Source organism: Salvelinus namaycush, chromosome 4 (assembly GCF_016432855.1).
Source record: "Salvelinus namaycush isolate Seneca chromosome 4, SaNama_1.0, whole genome shotgun sequence".
NCBI lineage: Eukaryota > Metazoa > Chordata > Actinopteri > Salmoniformes > Salmonidae > Salvelinus > Salvelinus namaycush.
Genome location: NC_052310.1, coordinates 28486588 through 28508255, shown reverse-complemented (window position 1 = coordinate 28508255; position 21668 = coordinate 28486588).

Sequence of the window (21668 nt, the reverse complement as noted above, 5' to 3'; positions counted from 1 at the left end):
CTGCGGAGAAGAATGGGAGAAACTCCCCAAATACAGGTGTGCCAAGCTTGTAGTGTCGTATCCAAGACTCAAGGCTGTAATTGCTGCCAAAGGTGCTTCAACAAAGTACTGAGTAAAGGGTCTGAATACTTTTGTTTTTGTGATATGTCCGTTTTTTTTTTATACATTTGCAAAAAAAATCTAAAAACCTGTTTTTGCTTTGTGATTATGGGGTATTGTGTGTAGATTGATGAGGGGAGAAAAAAACATGTAATCCATTTTAGTTTATGGCAGTAACGTAACAAATGTGGAAAAAGTGAAAGGGTCAGAATATTTTCTGAATGCACTGCGTATAATGACTGTGTGGTTCTGTAATTTCTGAGTTCCTCTCGGTTTATCCTTAGTGTAATCTCCCCTGCAGTCACTTGAATAAACTCTTATTAACTTGGTAATGGGCTCTGCCTGATCCTTTGAAGAAGTTTTTCTCAACAGCTATTTTCGCTGTACTAATGGTGCAACCATCGGAAACAACGTTACAGTGAATCCTCATCATTACAACAATTATTATCGGGACGATTTTGAAATGCATTTTCTTAAATCCATAATGTTCCTTAAGACCCCCCTTCACAAATTAATTATGAATGATCTTCGTGATGGTGTTTATTTAATCACTTTTAAGACTTGATTTGTGATGTTTTAGTGGTATTTCGTTTCTACATATAGCCTACAGTTACATAAACTAATAAATGCTATTGTGTGTTTTGAAAAACATTTTCTATCGTAGTCTAATGTTACTTAATTAACACTTTCATAAACACAACCAAATTATTATTTTGCCTAGAGTATTAATAAAATGTATTTTTTAGACTGTTAGAATGTTGACATCGAAAAGTCTCATCATTCGCTCAAAGGGGGGACCCTCGAGGCCACAGTTTTTTAGTGTTTGGGTGTAATTAACTGTGATATTGTTAGCTTTTCATGTTGATAAAATGTATTAATTACGGCGTACTTTGACCACTGTTACGTAATCATTGCATTATCACTTGTAATTTATTTTGAAACCTTGTTGCAACCCCTATATGTGATTAGATTTCTTATTTCAAATTTGATAATGCAACGATTTGTTATGATGGACGATTGTTATTGCAGTGGCCAGTGCAGCAGCCCACCCTACTTGGCTGGCTTGAACAATGCCTGGTGAAAAACATTCCTCTCGACTAAATATGTGTCCCAAATCACACGATATTCCCTAAGTAGTGCAATACTTTTGACCAGAGCCATATGGGCCCTGAAGAAGTGCACTACATACTGTAGGGAATAGGATGCATTTGGGACACAACCTTATAAGAGAGTGCTGCCAGGAAATAGAGTGGTTTCCATTTCACCTCCGGTCTTGTTGAAGTCCCACTGCACATAACAAGGCTGGCTAATATCCTGCGATCTTTGCAGGTATAGACTGGAGAGACTATGGAGCTTCACAACCTAGCATTAAAATGCTATTTCCAATGCTTTTTCCCTTCATGTCAAAATGGTAGAATAGCAGCATATAGAAGATTATCTTATTTCTATAGTCAGACGGAGATGGTATATAATAGTATCTTATTTAGGGAACTCCTGAGTCAAGTGATTTTTGAGTGAGTCCTCAGGTATACTTTAGTTGGAAATATGAAAATCAAAATATGAAATCCATCTCTCTTTGTTGCTGTAAACGCCTCAAGAATGTTACGGACCTCCTCCTCAAAAAGGTATCAGCTAATGGCTAGGCTGTCAGACCAAGAGGTATCAAGCTTTCTCACTTCTGATATCCCTCCGCCCCTCGTGTGTATCTTCCCACTAACACACATCCTCCATTACAGAGAACTTCACTTCAGAAAAAAGGTCAACATCAATAATAGCCATTGTGATTCATCTAAATCATTGGGAAAGTGGTTTGGTCTTTCTGAGCGTGGCCGCTCCCCATGTGCCAGGCACTAAATACGACAGCTGGATCTGCATCTCTAATATGAATGTGTTTGTGGCTTTTACATGTTTTTAGGGGTGTGTCTAGACTGTGTTAATCGCCGCTGGACAAATGCCAATCAAACCCCAGAGCTCCCAGGCTTGTCTCCACCAATCAATTTGCTCGGCACAGTTTAGCACACAAAAGCGGTGTGGGAAGGGGGAAGTCAGCACTTCCTGCCGTGGAGCTATTTTGGGCACTATGAAAAAGGGAGTGGAAAAGCACATCAGATATATTATATTTCAGACCATGAAGGACAAAAGAGAGGGAGAGATGGGTCAAGCGAGATGGCAAAGGGAAACTAAAGAGGGAGAGAGGAAGGAAGAGGAAGAGACAGTCACACTTGGCTCGCCTCATCTCTTGGCGTATCATACGACTTGCGGGTGAAAAATTACTACCAGTCCCCGGAGGGTCGGAGTGACTTCCCCAACCACTTTAATAATCTGGAAGAGTGTGATTGCCTAGTCAGTGCTGCTGTCAGATGTTTTAATTAGACACACCGCTTTATCAGAGCTGGCCACTCATGATCAGACATCCAGCACATTAACGTTTTCGTTAAACTCAGTGTACTACCGACCTGCACTGCAAAGTCACAATGCCGTAAAGCTAAGTATATTATCATCATACATTGTTTGGTACACATCAGATCTGGCCACTCATGAACCATCCAGCCACATTAAGGTAAAACTTAATACTATTGGCCTGCACACCCTTTGGGCACTGGTCAAAAGTAGTGCACTAAATAGGTGCACTAAATAGGGTGCCATTTTGGACTCATTGTATGTACACAATGCTCGTTGCTACTTCTTGATATCATAGGGATACATTTATCCTCCTGACCCCCTTGAGAAAACACAGTGGGGAGGGAGGCGTTTCGCAGTGCCATTATTTAATTAGCCACGAGATAGTGGATATAATAATCACCTCCGGCCCAACTTTCTCACAAATATGAAGATAGCCTGTTTAATTATTCATGAGCTACAGGGCGTGTGTCACCAGCTCAGCATTTAGCTGGAGGGGACCAAAGAGGTCCCGTGATTGAGAAGGCTTAAGACTTCAGCTCTGTCTCTTTTTTTCTTTCTCTATTTCTGTCAGTCGCTCTGTGGAACTCTGAACATTCGAACGTCTTACATCCGCCATGTTCCCTATTTAATATTAATGGCGAAAAAAATCACTTGCTTTGAGCCCTTTGGAGAAGATCTAAGTGTTTGCTGCTTTTGTTGTGGGGCTGATGAGTAAACTAGGGGGGGTGGAAAGAAATTAGGTGAGTAAGGTTGGTTGGGGAGGAGAAGGGGGGGGTGGGGACTCAGAAATGAAAAGGAAAATTCATAATGCGAGCGAGCCCACCGGAGCAGGAGGTGGTGGGTTGAGCACCTCTTAATCCATTTCCTGGGACACCTCTGCCTTGTCTGCTTCTCCACCTGCCCATGAGCCCCGTGTACTCCAAGCTGGGCGCGACAATGGAAGGTGACAGGGCCCAGGCGAGAGGCGCGCTGTGTGGGAAAGCTTATCACCTCGTCTGGTTCCCACCTCCACCTCCGTTTCTTTCCAAGTTGCATCTGTAGTAGAGCCTGCTGCCCATTAGTAATTTCAACTAACGTCATACTATACGTTTTTGATGATCAATGTTTTCATGAGCTTAGTATGGCTGAAACTATTTAAGAGCCTATTGCTCACTTGTTTATGTTTTTAAAGGTGACTTTGCAAACAAAGTACTTTTTCTCTCAGAGAATTTAGTTCCTTTACCCCTACCACTTTAAATTGTATGGTATTTGTATGCTAAATAGATTTTCCAGTTACTGCTCTCTTGTCAACTCCATATGGAATTGTCATGCAAAACATGTTTGGCATGACAATGACAGCAATGGAGATGGCAAGACCACAAACAGATCTGGGACTATTTGTATGTATGAATGTAATAGAATGCACTATGAGAAAGTGCTCTATTGTTTATGTTTTTGCAATTGTATTACTAGACTTTTTTTTTTTTTTTTTAAATATACAAAAGTATTAGTTTTTCTCTTCCAGCGTTATATTTCCAGACTATTACCAGTGTACAGTATATAATCTCTCTTGGACAGATTCACGTGTAAACGGCAAGAATCTGTCCAGACAAATTTTAAATGATGTGATTACGAGCAGCAGTAGCTCCTCGTTTTTTTTATTTTTTATTGATTATTTGGATGAATCAGGATTAGGCGAAAACGGTATTTATTAAACTGGGGTCAGTGAGTAAGCCGAGTACGCAGTAGTTATTGTACCACCGGTGAAACACTAAAGATGGAGCATTTGTTATTTCATTTATATTTTCATTAAATGCCATGTTTCACATTAGCACTCCCAAAACAATAATGTGTAGTGCATATACACTACATGACCAAAAGTATGTGGACACATTCTCGTCGAACATCTCATTACAAAATCATGAGCATGAATATGGAGCTGGTCCCCCTTTTGCTGCTATAACAGCCTCCACTCTTCTGGGAAGGCTTTCCACTAGATGTTGGAACATTGCTGCGGTGACCTGCTTCCATTCAGCCACAAGAGCATTAGTGAGGTCGGTCACTGATGTTGGGGGATTAGGCCTGGCTGTAGTCGGCGTTCCAATTCATCCCAAAGGTGTTCAATGGGGTTGAGGTCATGGCTCTGTGCAGGCCAGTCAAGTTCTTCCTAATCAATGTCGACAAACCATTTCTGTATGGACCTCGCTTTGTGCACAGGGGATTTGTTGGAAGTAAAGAATGGTCTAGAATGTCAGGTATGCTGTAGCATTAAGAATACACTTCACTGAAACTAAGGGACCTAGCCCGAACCATGAAAAACAGCCCCAGACCATTCTTCCTCCTCCACCAAACTTTACAGTGGCACTATGCATTCAGGCAGGTAGCGTTCTCCTGGAATCCGCCAAAGCCAGATTCGGCCGTTGGACTGCCAGATGGTGAAGCGTGATTCATCACTCCAGTGAATGCGTTTCCACTGCTCAAATAAAATTGTATATACACATTCACATATTTAGCATATGTTAATGCAGTTGTAGTGAAATGGTTGTGTTCCTAGCTCCAACATTGCAGTAGTATCTAACAATTCACAACAATACACACAAATCTAAAAGTAAAAGAATGGAATTAAGAAATATATAAATACTTGAATGAGCAATGTCGGAGTGGCAGTGACTAAAATACAGTAGAATACAGTATATACATTTGAGATGAGTAAAGCAACAGGTAAACATTATTAAAGTGACTAGTATTCCATTATTAAAGTGGCCAGTGATTCCAGCCTCTAAGGTGCAGGTTTGAGTAGCTGGGTGGTAGCCGGCTCGTGATGGCTATTTAACAGTCTGATGGCCTTGAGATAGTAACTGTTTTTCAATCTCTCGGTCCCAGGTTTGATGCACCTGTACTGACCTCACCTTTTAGATGATAGCGGGATGAACAGGCCATGGCTGGGGTGGTTGATGTCCTTGGTGATCTTTTTGGCCTCCCTGTGACATCGGGTGCTGTAGATGTCCTGGAGGGCAGGCAGTGTGCCCCGGTGATGCGTTGGGCAGATCGCACCACCCTCTGGAGAGCCCAGTGGTTGCGGGCGGTGCAGTTGCCATACCAGGCGGTGACGAAGCCCGACAGGATGCTTTCAATTGTGTATCTGCATATGTTTGTGAGGGTCTTGGGATCCAAGCCAAATGTATTCAGCCTCCTGAGATTGAAGTGACACTGTTGCGCCTTCTTCACCACACTGTCTGTGTTGGTAAACCATTTCAGATTGTCAGTGATGTGTACGCCGAGGAACTTTCCACCTTCTCCACTGCAGTCCTGTTGATGTGGATAGGGGCGTGCTCCCTCTGCTTTTTCCTGAAGTCCACGATCAGCTCCTTTGTTTTGTTGACTTTGAGGGAGAGGTTATTTTCCTGGCACCACTCCCTCACCTCCTCGTTTTAGGCTGTCTCGTCATTGTTGATAATCAGGCCTACTGTTGTGTCGTCTGCAAACTTGGTGACTAAGTTGGAGGCGTGCATGGCCACACAGTCAGTAGTGAACAGGGAGTACCGGAGGGGGCTGAACATGCACCCTTGTGGGGCACCTGTGTTGAGGATCAGCAAAATGGAGGTGTTGTTTCCTACCTTCACCACCTGTATTCCTCTTGGCCAGATGGGATACGGCAGTGTGCAGTGCGATGGTGATTGCATCATCTGTGGATCTATTGGGCGGGTAAGCAAATTTAATTGGGTCTATTGTTTCAGGTAAGGTAGAGGTGATATGATCCTTAACTAGCCTCTCAAAGCACTTCACAATGACAGACGTGAGTGCTACGGGCGAAAGTTATTTAGTTCAGTTACCTTTCCTTTCTTGGGTCGAGGAACAATGGTGGACATCTTGAAGCAAGTGGGGATGGCAGACTGGAATAGGGAGAGATTGAATATATCCATAAACACTCCAGCCAGCTGGTCTGTGCATGCTCTGAGGACGCGGCTAGGGATGCCGTCTGGGCCGGCAGTCTTGCGAGGATTAACATGCTTAAAACTTCTTGCCACTATAGGGGGTGCTGTTTCACATTAGCATAATTTCCTCTACAGATTAAACGGCTTCCTACTCAATTCTTGCTCGTACAATATGCATATTATTATTATTATTGGATAGAAAACACTCTCTAGTTTCTATAGCCGTTGGAATTTTGTCTCTGAGTGAAACAGAACTCAATCTACAGCACTTTTCATTATAGGGAGTCAGATTTCAAACATCTTGGCCACTGATCTGGAGTCAGTTTAAAGGTCCGTGTAAATGCTATGGAGAAACAGACACTTCTTACGTCTTCCCCTGGGTGTCAGTGCGTGATGACGCTTTGAATGGAGTCGATTGCGCAATCAGGGACTGTATAAAACAGCAAATACCGGAAGTAGCTTCCCTTTGCTGCCTGCGCCTTGCGCGCGAAGGACATCGGACTCGCCTCCTTCCAAGTTTTAGTTTAGCCAGTAATATTTCTCCGGTCATGTTTTTACTCGTTAGAGGTGTTAAAAACATCATAAGGTAGTTAATTTAAACCGTTTTATAGCAATTTATATCCGTTTAGTGCGATTTTGAGGCATTTATTTCTGAGACACTTTGAACCGCTGGGCACGTTTCCAGTTCATGCCGAACGTTAGTGGGCATTTCCACATGGCAAGAGGACAGCTTTCGACCAAAAGACGATTAGACCCAAGAAAGGATTCTTTGCCCAAGATTCTGATGGAAGAACAGCTCACAGTAAGAACAATTTATGATGATAAATCGTGTTTCTGTCGAAAAATGTTAAACGCTTATGGCGCCATTTTGTTTTGTATAGCTTCGTTTGGCGCAACCTGTATTGAAAAGTAAGGATAATTTAAAAAATGTAAATCAGCGATTGCATTAAGAACTAATTTGTCTTTCGATTCCTGTCAACCCTGTATTTTTTAGTCAAGTATATGATTAGCTTTTGATTAAACTAGATCACTCAAAGATGGCGACCGACATTTCCAGGCTTGTTTTGCTACTATTTTCATTGTATAACCACGGTTTTTTATGGCTAAATATGCACATTTTCGAACAAACTCTATATGTATGTTGTAATATGATGTTACAGGAGTGTCATCGGAAGAATTCTGAGAAGGTTAGTGAAAAAATTAATATATTTTGGCGATGATACGATATCGCTCTCTTTGGCTTGAATTCATGCTGGGGTAACGTTTGCATATGTGGTATGCTAATATAACGATTTATTGTGTTTTCGCCGTAAAACACTTAGAAAATCTGAAATGTTGTCTGAATTCACAAGATCTGTGTCTTTCCATTGCTATGTGCTGTGTATTTTTAAGAAATGTTTTATGATGAGTAAATTGGTAATACAAGTTGCTCTCTGTAGTAATTCTAGTCGCTTTGGTGAGATTTGTGATGGTGGCTGCAATGGCAAACTATGATTTATACCTGAAATATGCACATTTTTCTAACAAAACCTATCCTATACCATAAATATGTTATCAGACTGTCATCTGATGAGGTTTTTTCTTGGTTAGTGGCTATCAATATCTTAGTTTAGCCGAATTGGTGATAGCTACTGGTGTTGAGAAAAAATGGTGGACAAAGAAAAATGGTGTCTTTTGCTAACGTGTTTAGCTAATAGATTTACATATTGTGTCTTCCCTGTAAAACATTTTAAAAATCTGAAATGGTGGCTTTATTCACAAGATCTGTATCTTTCATTAGGTGTCTTGGACTTGTGATTTAATGATATTTAGATGCTACTATTTAATTGTGACGCTATGCTAGCGATGCTAATCAGTGTGGGGGGGGGTGGGGGGTGATCCCGGATCCGGGGTTGAGGCTCGTTAGAGGTTAAAAGTCTTACTCACATCGGCCATGGAGAACGAGAGCCTACAGTCCTTGGGAGCGTGCCACGTCTGAGGTAATGCTTCGGTGTCCGCAACGTGGCTGGTTTTCCCTTTGTAATCTGTGATTGTCTGTAGACCCTGCCATGTCTAAGCCATGGAAATTGTGACTCGTTTTGCCTGTTTGATTGCCTTAAGGAGGGAATAACTACACTGTTTGTATTCAATCATATTCCCAGTCACCTTGCCATGGTTAAATGCGATGGTTTGCACTTTCAGTTTTGCGCGAATGCAGCAGGGAAGGGAGGGCAGGTGAGGGCCTTGTAGGCATCTCGAAAAGGCGAGTAGCAGTGGTCTAGTGTTTTCCTAAGCGAATACTAGGCAATTTGTTTATAGAACTTCGGTATTGTTTTCCTCAACTTTGCTTTGTGTGGTTTCCAGTTTGCATAAAGTCCAGTGTAGTTCCTTGAGGCCATTTGTGGTGTCGGCATGAGGGGGAATATACACAGCTGTGACTATAACCGAAGAGAATTCTCTTGGGAGGTAATACGGTTGGCATTTGATTGTGAGGTATTCTAGGTCGGGTGAACAAAAGGACTTCCGTTTCTGTATGTTATCACAATCACTCACCACCGCCTTTCTTCCAGGAGAGTTCTTTATTCCCATCTGCATGATGAACTGAGAAACCAGCTGACTGTATGGACGGGGACAGAATATCCAGAGAGAGCCATGATTCCATGAAACATTATGTTACAGTCCCTGATGTCTCTCTGGAAGGAAATCCTCGCCCTGAGCTCGTGTACCAGAGACTGAACATTAGCGAGTAATATACTCGTAAGCGGTGGATGGAGAGCACAAACTCCTGAGTCGGACTAGAAGTCCACTCCGAATACCTCTTCTCCACCAGCTGCGTCTTGAAGCAGCCTCTGGGTTAATTTCAATTGCCCTGGGGGGTACGAACAAAGGATCCAATTCGGGAAAGTCATATTCCTGGTCGTAATGCTGGTGAGTGTCACACCCTGGCCTTAGTTATCTTTGTTTTCATTATTATTTTAGTTAGGTCAGGGTGTGACATGGTGAAGTATGTGTTTTTGTATTGTCTAGGGTGTTGTATGGTTTAGGGGGTTAAGTAGAGTAGATGGTTTAGTGTTCAGTGTAGGTGTCTAGGAAAGTCTATGGTTGCCTGAATTGGTTCTCAATTAGAGACAGCTGGTTATTGTTGTCTCTGATTGGGAGCCATATTTAAGGCAGCCATAGGCTTTAGCTGGTTGTGGGTAATTGTCTATGTCTAGTCTATGTTGCATGTTTGCACTTAGTCATTTAGTCATTTATAGCTTCACGTTTGTCGTTTTGTTTCGTTTGTTCTTCTTCTAAATAAAGAGAAGATGTATTTTTCACACGCTGCGCCTTGGTCCACTCTCTCTCAAGAAGACGATCGTGACAGTGAGTTACTGCCGCTCTGATATCCAAAAGATCCTTCCGGCTGTATGTAATAACACAAAAAAAACGTTCTGGGCTAATAATGTAAGAAATAACAGGAGCTAGAAGCAGAGCTGCCATGTCTGTCAGCACCATCTTACCATGAGTTTCATGAGCTCTAGAGACCAAGGGCAGTGAGCTTTACACCACTTCAGACAACGCTTGGCATTGCGCTTGGCACAACGCTTGGCTGCTCGGCCATGGAAACCCATTTCACGAAGCTCCCGACAACAGTTATTGTGCTGACGTTGCTTCCAGAGGCAGTTTGGAACTCGGTAGTGAGGGTTGCAACTGAGGACGTACACTTTTATGCGCTATGCGCTTCAGCACCCGGCGGTCCCATTCTGTGAGATTTTGTGGCCTACCACTTCATGGCTGAGCCGTTTCTACTTCACAATAACAGCACTTACAGTTGACCGGGGCAGCTCTAGCAGGGCAGAAATTTGATGAACTGACTTATTGGAAAGATGGCATCCTTTGACGATGCCACGTTGAAAGTCATTGAGCTCTTTCAGCAAGGCTATTCTACTGCCAGTGTTTGTCTATAGAGATTGCATGGCTGTGTGCTCGATTTTATACACCTGTCAGGAACGGGTGTAGCAACGGGTGTGGCTGAAATTGCCAAACCCACTAATTTGAAGGGGTGTCCACATACTTTTGTATTTACAGTCTATGTATCAATATGTTATGTCACTTAGTATTTTTTCCCGACATTAGAAATGTGAGATTAAAGCGATGCTGCTGTGCTGATGAACAGCTTTGGATCACCGAGCCATTTGACTGCACCAGGGCGCTGCTTTTTGACAATGAGGCACCGGACTGTCTACAGCCATAGTTTTGAACCTAGAAGAAGACCGAGAGACAGGAGTAGGCAAGAAGGGTTCGACCAGGATTGGCAAGAGGAATATCACATTGTCCTGAAAAGCATGGTAAGCTAACGATACTGAGTGAGTGTCAAACTAGCTACAGTAGCTAGGTAGCTTGTTGGTTAGCTAGCTAGGTAACTAGTTGCGTTTTACAGCCAGACTGTGTCAGCTTTACATGTAGCTATCTAGATGATGAACTAAAATCAAATATCATAAACCATTATTATCTAGCTATCTATTGTAGCTATATCTTTCGGATGTAAAGCAAGAAGGATCATGACGTGTCAGAATCAATGCATGTTTACTAGCTACCTCACATTAGTTAGATTCCATTAGCCAACTACCTATAGTCTACAAACGTAACTCGAAGGTTCAGCCTACTTAAACAATAGAGTAGATACTTATATAATTAAGAGGGTTGTCACTTAGATAGTTATCTATCTAGCTACCTAGGCTCATTTTCCTGACATCACCATCTTTGAAGCAGTTTGGCTGCAAAATTAGGTCTCAACCGTCACAGGCATCTAAGTTATCAGCTAGCTAACAGTAAAATAGGGAGGAGCATGATGTTGTCATGATAGAATAAGTCGAGATAGCATTTGCCAGTGAGACGAGATGTGGTGCCATTATATAATTCAGTTGGATGGCATATCATATTTTTTGTCATTTACAGACATGAATCATGAAATAGGCAAACTAACACAAGAAAATGGTACCTGCATTTAGGATTCATGTATGCATCTCCACAGGTTTGTCATCTGATTTCTTGGAGCCTGGTGGAGATAGATGCCACCATTCTACAAGGCAGGACATTTATCTGCATCCAGGTTGAGGCTTGCTACCAGCAGGAACGTGGAGCACTTTGTGTCAGGCTTGATATTGTTTTCATTTACATTGCATGATACCATTACAAGAATACTAATACTCCACTCATATGATTGGAGAAGCCCTATGCACCGTACACCTGTATTATCCTTAGAGTAACTCCTTGTCAGAGTGACTATGATTAGAGGGTTAGGCAGGAGGGCCTTGGCCATTGAGAGGTCGGGATGAGGCCTCTCTTTCAAGCACACTCACTACCTCTCTCCATCGCTCTCCAGGTGCTACAGAGACAGAATAGACCTCCAGAGCCTTCTGACCAACTACCTGCGATCTCTCCAGAGCACAGAGAAGTAAGCTCCACTGATAATAGTATACTTGATACACTCTTTAAATCTCCTTCACCATGGCAGTCTGCCTGTGTGATCACATAGCATATTATCCAGGCCACTGGTTGGATTTAATGTACTCACTCAAACTCATGCTCTATCCTCCCTGTAAAAGTCTCCCATACCTTTATAAAAATGAACATGTGTCCATCCCCCTATCCCCAGGTGAGTCTTCTGGGGAATGGAACTCGAGAGCAGCACATCAAAAAACCTTCCACCCTGTTGTCAGCTATCCGGACACAATTCCCTGAGGAAGGATGCAACTAACTAACTAACTACAGTTGATTTGGAAAGTATTCAGACCCCTTCCCTTTTTCCACAGATTGTTACGTTACAGCCTTATTCTAAAATGGATTAAATACAACATTTTCCTCATCAATCTACACACAATATACCATAATGACAAAGTGAAAACCTTTACATAAGTATTCAGACCCTTTGCTATGAGACTCTAAATTGAGTTCAGGTGCATCCTGTTTCCATTGATCATCCTTGAGTGGTTCTACAACTTGATTGGAGTCCACCTGTGGCAAATTCAATTGATTGGACATGATTTGGAAAGGCACACACCTGTCTATATAAGGTCCCACAGTTGACAGTTCATGTCAGAGCAAAAACCAAGCCATGAGGTCAAAGGAAATGTCCGTAGAGCTCCAAGACAGTATTGTGTTGAGGCACAGATCTGGGGAAGGGTACCAAAACATTTCTGAAGCATTGACGGTCCCCAAGAACACAGTGGCCTCCATCATTCTTAAATTAAGGAAGTTTGGAACCACCAAGACACTTCATAGAGCTGGCCGCCCGACCAAACTGAGCAATCAGTGGAGAAGGGCTTTGGTCAGGGAGGTGACCAAGAAACCGATGGTCACTCTGACAGAGCTCCAGAGTTCCTCTGTGGAGATGGGATAACCTTCCAGAAGGACAACCATCTCTGCAGCACTCCACCAATCAGGCCTTTATGGTAGAGTGGCCAGACGGAAGCCACTCCTCAGTGAAAGGCACATGACAGCACTCTTGGAGTTTGCCAAAAAGCACCTAAAGGACTCTCAGACCATGAGAAACAAGGTTCTCTGGTCTGATGACATTAATATTGAACTGAATGTCAAGCATCACGTCTAGAGGAAACCTGGCACCATCGCTATTGTGAAGCATGGTGGTGGGAGCATCATGCTGTGGGGATGTTTTTCAGCGGCAGGGACTGGGAAAGTAGTCAGGATCGAGGGAAAGATGAACGGAGCACAGAAGTACAGAGATATCCTTGATGAAAACCTGCTCCAGAGCGGTCAGGATCTCAGACAGGGGCGAAGGTTCGCCTTTCTTACAGAACAACGACCCTAAGCACACAGCCAAGACAAAGCAGGAGTGGCTTGGGGACAAGCCTCTGAATGTCCTTGAGTGGCCCAGCCAGAGCCTGGACTTGAACCCGATCGGACATCTCTGAAGAGACCTGAAAACAGCTCTACAGCGATGCTCCCCGTCCAACCTGACAGAGCTTGAGAGAATCTGCAGAGAAGAATGGGAGAAACTCCCCAAATAAAGGTGTGCCAAGCTTGATGAGGGACAAAAATATATGTTGGACTTTTCACTGAACATCTAACTGAAGTGTGACTGAATCAAAGGGGAAGGAAAATTAGAAAGAAGCTGACTGACTGACACTGCTATATTTAGAGCATCCCATCTATTTCGAGACAAGGCAGGTTTCGATACATTAAGTAGCAGATATTTTATCAGGTTTCAATACAGTAAGTAGCAGATTTTTTGGCGGGAGTCAGCAGCCCTGCTTGGGATCACAGAGATTAGAGGAGTGGCCAAGAATGTGGACCTGGGCTCTGACACAAGCACACGTCAGTATTACTAACACATCTCATCCATCCACCACAATGCCAGGCGCACACACACATGCTTGAGTGCACACTCCTGTCCTATAGAGCCACAACTGAGAAGGCTTCCAGTGTGCACACAAACATAGGCACACACACACATACACACTTGCCCTAGAGCCACAACTAAGTAGGCGTCCAGGTGACACACACACACAGTCCTACCCTAGAGTAGGCTTCCAATCCACACACACACACACACACACACACACACACACACACACACACACACACACACACACACACACACACACACACACACACACACACACACACACACACACACACACACACACACACACACCTGCCCTAGAGCCACAACTGACGCTTCCAGTGGATACACACACACACACATTCTCCCACTCCCTCATGGCCTCAGAGAGGCAGAGCTCCTAGTAAGGGGCTTCACCTCAGTGTATTTCAGCACCACATGTGTGTGGACAGTACTCCAGGGTCAATGACCACACACATTAGCACCAATCACACCAGGGTATGATTCACTGAGTATCATGCCAGCCCATTGTGATAGAGAGCAGTGGCAGTGTACAGTGGACTATTGTGTCTGGACTTAATATGCCCTCTTCAACAGTGAAGTTAAGTGTCACTTGACAGCTTAGCTTGTGTGTTTTTTGTTGTTGATACAGCTGTGTTGTATTGTCATCTTACTCTGTTGCACACAGACCCATTGCCAAAGCTGAAGTATTTGTTTGAATAATCAAACCAGTGCTTTTATTTTCTGCATTTGCAGCTTGTAGATTGTATAAAGTTTTCTATCGCATCTTCACTATAAGAAAACAATGATTTGAGTGCAGGCAACTGTAATTTGTTACAGCACGGCTTTGTTAATTACTCAAATCTGATTGGCCAAGAGGGTGTGCATTAATTTTGTAATAGCCACATGTTTACTAAAGCTAATGCACGGTTTTAGTAGTTGCATTACAAAAATGCATTACTGCTCCATAACTGGCAACAAATTAATTGATGATGACTCTTACTGAAAATAATGCACATCATTTTTTAAGTGTAAGAAGAAAACATGAATTGAATAATCACGGACAAATTGTGCAGGCAGTTAGATGAAAATGAATCATGACCATTTGTAGCGGGGTGCGTAATTGGTGGCAGAGTCAGGCGCAGGAGAGCAGAACTGGGTAATAACCGGAGATTTATTAAGCAAAACCAACGGCATCCAGAACAGCAAGATAAATCGGCACAAAAATAACCCGTCGTGCGCTCACGGGGAATGTGCACAAGCACTACAATAGACAATCCCACACAAAGACATGGGGGGAACAGAGGGTTAAATACACACCAAGTAAATGAGGGAATTGAAACCAGGTGTGTGGAAAAACAAGACAAAACAAATGGAAAATGAAAAGTGGATCGACGATGGCTAGAAGACCGGCGACACCGACCACGGAGCGCCGCCCGAACAAGGAGAGGACCCGACTTCGGCGGAAGTCGTGACACCATTGTTGATTATCCCTTACTTACCATACTCTAAATGAGTGGGGCATATTTTTGGTTTCTTTGATAGAGATAGAGAGGAAATTATGTGCTGAAATAGCAGTGGTCAGGATTGACCTATGCTGCGGTGGTATACTGTAACTCTGGTGTATAGTCTCATTCTTTAGAATTCCTTTAATATTTCCAAGGCAATATGTAGACAATTGGGACTTCTGCAGGTACTACTGCCACAGCATAATATTATTGTCCACAGGAGACTGCACTACTGATCTTGAGCCCTGCTGAAACAGAGGAAGCATGAACAGTTGAAGTCGGAAGTTTACATACACCTTAGACAAATACATTTAAACTAAGTTTTTCACAATTCCTGACATTTAATCCTCGTAAAAATGCCCTGTCTTAGGTCAGTTAGGATCACCACTTTATTTTCAGAATGTGAAATGTCAGAATAATAGTACAGAGAATTATTTATTTCAGCTTTTATTTCTTTCATCACATTCCCAGTGGGTCAGAAGTTTACATACACTCAATTAGTATTTGGTAGCATTGCCTTTAAATTGTTTAACTTGGGTCAAACGTTTCGGGTAGCCTTCCACAAGCTTCCCACAATATGTTGGGTGAGTTTTGGCCCATTCCTCTTGACAGAGCTGGTATAACTGAGTCAGGTTTGTAGGCCTCCTTGCTTGCACACGCTTTTTCAGTTCTGCCCACACATTTTCTATAGGATTGAGGTCAGGGCTTTGTGATGGCCACTCCAATACCTTGACATTGTTGTCTTTAAGCCATTTTGCCACAACTTTGGAAGTATGCTTGGAGTCATTGTCCATTTGGAAGACCCTTTTGTGACCAAGCTTTAACTTCCTGACTGATGTTGCTTCAATATATCCACATAATTATCCTTCCTCATCTATTTTGTGAAGTGCACCAGTCCCTGCTGCAGCAAAGCACCACCACAACATGATGCTGTTGGGATGGTGTTCTTTGGCTTGCAAGCCTCCCCCTTTTTCCTCCAAACATAACAATGGTCATTATGGCCAAACAGTTCTATTTTTGTTTCATCAGACCAGACGACATTTATACAAAAAGTACGATCTTTGTCCCCATGTGCAGTTGCAAACCGTAGTCTGGCTTTTAAATGGCGGTTTTGGAGCAGTGGCTTCTTCCTTGCTGAGCGGCCTTTCAGGTTATGTCAATATAGGACTCGTTTTACCGTGGATATAGATACTTTTGCACCTGTTTCCTCCAGCATCTTCACAGGGTCCTTTGCTGTTGTTCTGGGATTGATTTGCACTTTTCGCACCAAAGTTCGTTCATCTCTAGGAGACAGAACACGTCTCCTTCCTGAGTATGACGGCTGCGTGGTCCCATGGTGTTTATACTTGAGTACTATTGTTTGTACAGATGAACGTGGTACCTTCAGGCGTTTGGAAATTGCTCCCAAGGATGAACCAGACTTGTGGAGGTCTAAAATTGTTTTTCTGAGGTCTTGGCTGATTTCTTTTGATTTTCCCATAATGTCAAGCAAAGAGGCACTGAGTTTGAAGGTATGCCTTCAAATATGTCCACAGGTACACCTCCAATTGACTCAAATGATGTCAATTAGCCTATCAGAAGCTTCTAAAGCCATGACATCATATTATGGAATTTTCCAAGCTGTTTAAAGGCACAGTCAACTTAGTGTATGTAATCTTCTGACCCACAGGAATTGTGATACAGTGAATTATAAGTGAAATAATCTGTCTGTAAACAGTTGTTGGAAAAATGACTTGTGTCATGCACAAGTAGATGTCCTAACCGACAAGAAATCTGTGGGGTCGTTGAAAAACAAGTTTTAATGACTCCAACCTAAATGTATGTAAACTTCCAACTTCAACTGTATGTGTGTGTCTGTCTGTGTAGGTGTGTGCGTGTGTGCATGCATGTGTGTGTGTGTGGAAAGACAGAGATAAAAATAGTAAGGCCTTTTCTCATTTGGGCAAAAGTCTGTCTTCCACCCTCCCTCCTCCATCCTCCGTGACCTGGAAACCGATAAGTGGTCGAGTGGTCGAGTAGATGTCAATTTGTTAGTAGGAGAACGGAACGGTGTCCTCCTCTCCTCGATAGCTACCTTTCATCGAAGGCTTGTCATGTGTATCCTACCTGAGTCCTTTGCGGAAGCAGCAGCTACTCTTTCTGGAGTCCACACAAAACCACAAAACATGACATAATACAGAACATCAATAGAAAAGAACATGGCGGTAGCACATACGTTGATGGTCCAACTGTAGATGCTCAACATACTATAATTATAAGTTACACAAACCAACAAATCTTCTCTCTCTTCATGTACCTTTTTTTGTACATTTTATCCTTAATGTTATATGTAATTTCCAGGAGTGTCATGCCTATTGAAATTGAGTGCGCACAGAAACCTGTCGTCAGTTGAATGCATTCCCACTGAAAATATAGAAGATATTGTATTTCACGCATCGTTTATTTCAAGACTCTCGAATAGGCCTTCAGTGCCCTCTCCAAAAGATTCTGTGCAAGACATCTCTTTGTCTAGCATTTCTTAGTCAGGTTGTCATTGGAGGTTTTCATATGACTAACCTGGCTACAGAATGGTTAAATAGACCAAAATACACTGCTCAAAAAAATAAAGGGAACACTTAAACAACACAATGTGACTCCAAGTCAATCACACTTCTGTGAAATCAAACTGTCCACTTAGGAAGCAACACTGATTGACAATACATTTCACATGCTGTTGTGCAAATGGAATAGACAAAAGGTGGAAATTCTAGGCAATTAACAAGACACCCCCAATAAAGGAATGGTTCTGCAGGTGGTGACCACAGACCACTTCTCTTCCTATGCTTCCTGGCTGATGTTTTGGTCACTTTTGAATGCTGGCGGTGCTTTCACTCTAGTGGTAACATGAGACGGAGTCTACAACCCACACAAGTGGCTCAGGTAGTGCAGTTCATCCAGGATGGCACATCAATGCGAGCTGTGGCAAAAAGGTTTGCTGTGTCTGTCAGCGTAGTGTCCAGAGCATGGAGGCGCTACCAGGAGACAGGCCAGTACATCAGGAGACGTGGAGGAGGCCGTAGGAGGGCAACAACCCAGCAGCAGGACCGCTACCTCCACCTTTGTGCAAAGAGGTGCACTGCCAGAGCCCTGCAAAATGACCTCCAGCAGGCCAGGTGCAGATGATGATGTGCAAGTAGAAATACTGGTGTGCAAAAGAGCAAAAAACTAAATAAAAACTATATGGGTATGAGGTAGATTGTTGGATGAGCTATTTACAGATGGGCTATGTACAGCTGCAGCGATTGGTAAGCTGATCAGATAGCTAAAGCTTAAAGTTAGTGAGGGAGATATAGGTCTCCAACTTCAGCGATTTATACAATTTGTTCTAGTCATTGGCAGCAGAGAACTGGAAGGAAAGGTGGCCAAAAAAGGTGTTGGCTTTGGGGATGACCAGTGAGATATACCTGCTGGAGCACGTGCTACGGGTGGGTGTTGTTATGGTGACCAATGAGCTGAAATAAGGTTCGAGTTTTACCATCAAAGACTTATAGATGACCTGGAGCCAGTGCGTCTGGAGACGAATATGTAGCAAGGGCCAGCCGACTAGAGCATACAGGTCGCAGTGGTGGGTGGTATATGGGGCTTTGGTGACAAAACGGATGGCACTGTGATAACTGGATGTAGTCTTTCTGAGTAGACTGCTGGAGGCTATTTTGTAAATGACATCGCCGAAGTCGAGGATCGGTAGGACAGTTGGTTTTACGAGTGTGTGTTTGGCAACGTGAGTGAAGAAGGCTTTGTTGTGAAATAGGAAGTTGATTCTAGATTACATTTTGGATTGGAGATGCTTAATATGAGTCTGGAAGGAGAGTTTACAGTTTAGCCAGACACCTAGGTATTTTTAGTCGTCCACATATTCTAAGTCAGAACCATCCAGAATAGTGATGCTAGTCGGGCGGGCGGGTGCGGGCAGCGATCGGTTGAAGAGCATGCATTTAGTTTTACTAGCGTTTAAGAGCAGTTGGAGGCCACGGAAGGAGTGTTGTATGGCATTGAAGCTTGTTTGGAGGTTTGTTAACACAGTGTCCAAGGAAGGGCCAGATGTATACAGAATGGTGTCCTCTGCGTAGAAGTGAATCAAGGAATCACCCGCAGCAAGAGCGACATCATTGTTCTGTGGTACCCCCATAGAGGCTGCCAGAGGTCCGGACAACAGGCCCTCCGATTTGACACACTGAACTCTATCTGAGAAGTACTTGGTGAACCAGGCGAGGCAGTCATATGAGAAGGCTGTTGAGTCCGCCGATAAGAATTCGGTGATTGACAGAGTCGAAAGCCTTGGCCAGGTTGATGAAGATGGCTGCACAGTACTGTCTTTTATCGATGGTGGTTATGATATTGTTTAGTACCTTGAGCGTGGCTGAGGTGCACCCGTGACCAGCTCGGAAACCGGATTGCACAGCGGAGAAGTTGCGGTGGGATTCAAAATGTTCAGTGATCTGTTTGTTAACTTGGCTTTTGAAGACTTTAGAAAGGCAGGGCAGGATGGATATAGGTCTGTAACAGTTTGGGTCTAGAGTGTCACCCCCTTTGAAGAGGGGGATGACCACGGCAGCTTTCCAATCTTTAGGAATCACGGACAATATGAAAGAGAGGTTGAACAGACTAGTAATAGGGGTTGCAACAATGGCGGAAGATAATTTTAGGAAAAGAGGGTCCAGATTGTCTAGCCCAGCTGATTTGTATGGGTCCAGGTTTTGCAGCTCTTTCAGAACATCTGCTATCTGGATTTGGGTGAAAGAGAAGCTGGGGAGGCTTGGGCAAGTAGCTGCAGGGGGTGCGGAGCTGTTGGCCGGGGTTGGGGTAGTCAGGAGGAAAGCATGGCCAGCCGTAGAAAAATGCTTATTGAAATTCTCGATTATCGTGGATTTATCGGTGGTGACAGTGTTTCCCAGCCTCAGTGCAGTGGGCAGATGTTAGGAGGTGCTCTTATTCTCCATGGACTTTACAGTGTCCCAGAACGTTTTGGAGTTAGAGCTACAGGATGGAAACTTTTGTTTGAAAAAGTTTTCCTAACTGTGTGTACTGGTTCCTGACTTTCCTGAAAAGTTGCATATCGCGGGGACTATTCGATGCTTGTGCAGTACGCCACAGGATGTTTTTGTGCTGGTCGAAGGCAGAGTGAACCAAGGGCGATATCTGTTCTTAGTTCTACATTTTTTGAAAGGGGCATGCTTATTTAAGATGGTGAGGAAATTACTTTAAAAAATTACTTAAAGAACAAACAGGCATCCTCTACTGACAGGATGAGGTCAATATCCTTCCAGGATACCCGGGCCAGGTCGATTAGAAAGGCCTGCTCGCAGAAGTGTTTTAGGGAGCGTTTGACAGTGATGAGGGGTGGTCGTTTGACCGCGGACCCATAACGGATGTAGGCAATGAGGCAGTGATCGCTGAGATCCTGATTGAAAACAGCAGAGGTGAATTTGGAGGGCAAGTTGGTCAGGAAAATATCTATGAGGGTGCCCATGTTTATGGATTTAGGGATGTACCTGGTGGGTTCCTTGATGATTTGTGTGAGATTGAGGGCATCTATCTTAGAATGTAGGAAGGCCGGGGTGTTAAGCATATCCCAGTTTAGGTCACCTAACAGAACGAACTCTGAAGATAGATGGGGGGCAATCAATTCACATATGGTGTACAGGGCACAGCTGGGAGCTGAGGGGTTCTATAACAGGCGACAACAGTGAGAGACTTATTTCTGGAGAGATACATTTTTTAAATTAGCAGCTTGAACTGTTTGTGCATAGACCTGGAAAGTATGACAAAACTTTGCAGGCTATCTCTGTAGTAGATTGCAACTCCTCCCCTTTGGCAGTTCTATCTTGACGGAAAATGTTGTAGTTGGGGATGGAAATCTCCAAATTTTTGGTGGTCTTCCTCAGCCAGGATTCAGACACGGCAAGGACATCAGGGTTGGCGGAGTGTGCTAAAGCAGTGAGTAAAACAAACTTGGGGAGGAGGCTTCTGATGTTAACATGCATGAAACGAAGGCTTTTACGGTTACAGAAGTCAACAAATGAGTGCGCCTGGGGACACACAGGGCCTGGGTTAACCTCTACATCACCTGAGGAACAGAGGAGGAGTAGGATGAGGGTACGGCTAAAGGCTATCAAAACCGGTCGTCTAGTGCGTTGGGGACAGAGAATAAAAGGAACAGATTTCTGAGCATGGTAGAATAGATTCTGGGCATAATGTACAGATAGGGGTATGGTAGGGTGTGTATACAGTGGAGGTAAACCTAGGCGTTGAGTGACGATAAGAGAGGTTGCATCTCTGGAGGCACTAGTTATGCTAGGTGAGGTCACCCCATGTGTGAGAGCTGGGACAAAAGAGGTATCTGAGGCATGTTGAGTGGGGCTAGGGGCTCCGCAGTAA